Source organism: Sapajus apella, unplaced genomic scaffold (genome assembly GCF_009761245.1).
Source record: "Sapajus apella isolate SASKATOON/1434 unplaced genomic scaffold, GSC_monkey_1.0 scaffold129, whole genome shotgun sequence".
NCBI classification, from domain to species: domain Eukaryota; kingdom Metazoa; phylum Chordata; class Mammalia; order Primates; family Cebidae; genus Sapajus; species Sapajus apella.
In genome coordinates this window covers 695,566-696,266 of record NW_022437069.1, presented here as the reverse complement: position 1 = coordinate 696,266, position 701 = coordinate 695,566, and the positions used below count along the sequence as shown (strand labels likewise).

Here is a 701-nt window from a genome sequence, read left to right as displayed (position 1 = left end):
GGTAACAAGAGCGAAACTCCGTCTCAAAAAAAAAAAAAAAAAAATAACAAAGACACAAACACCCACTAGCCTAGGCCTACACAGGGTCCTGGTCATTCACATCACTGTCTTCTACCTCCAATCTCATCCCACTGAAAGGTTTTCAGGGGCAACAACACGCATGTAGCTGTCACCTGCTATTATGACAGTGCATTCTTCTGGAATATTTCCTGAAAGACCCGCCTCAGGCTGTTCTATAGTTAACTTTTTCTTTTTAATCAACAGAAGTACACACTAAAACAATGATAAAATGGGTAGAAAATACACCAACCAATAATTTAACGTTATCAAGTATTATGTACTGTACATAACTGCATATGCTACACTTTTACAGGGACTGTCTGCACAGTAAGTTTGTTTACACCAGCATCACCACAAAAACATGAGTCACTAAGAAATTATGAACACTACAGCTTCACTAGGCAATGGAAATTTTTCAGCTCCCTTGTAATCCGTGGGACCAAAATCATATATGAGCTCTGATGACCTCACTGGCACTATGCTGTACATAACTGTACCACGGCCGGGCACGGTGGCTCAAGCCTGTAATCCCAGCACTTTGGGAGGCCGAGGCAGGTGGATCACGAGGTCAAGAGATCGAGACCATCCTGGTCAACATGGTGAAACCCCGTCTCTACTAAAAATACAAAAAATTAGCTGGG

General features: G+C 42.2%; 1 long non-coding RNA gene across 1 annotated transcript in view; it reads right to left on the bottom strand.

The window, feature by feature from the left end:
- Positions 1-29: 29 nt before the first annotated feature.
- LOC116539478 overlaps positions 30-701 on the bottom strand; it is a 1,277-nt gene continuing 605 nt past the window's right edge. Inside the window, exon 2 of the long non-coding RNA XR_004264069.1 lies at positions 30-526. This is a non-coding gene — a long non-coding RNA (uncharacterized LOC116539478). The remainder of the gene's footprint in view (positions 527-701) is intronic.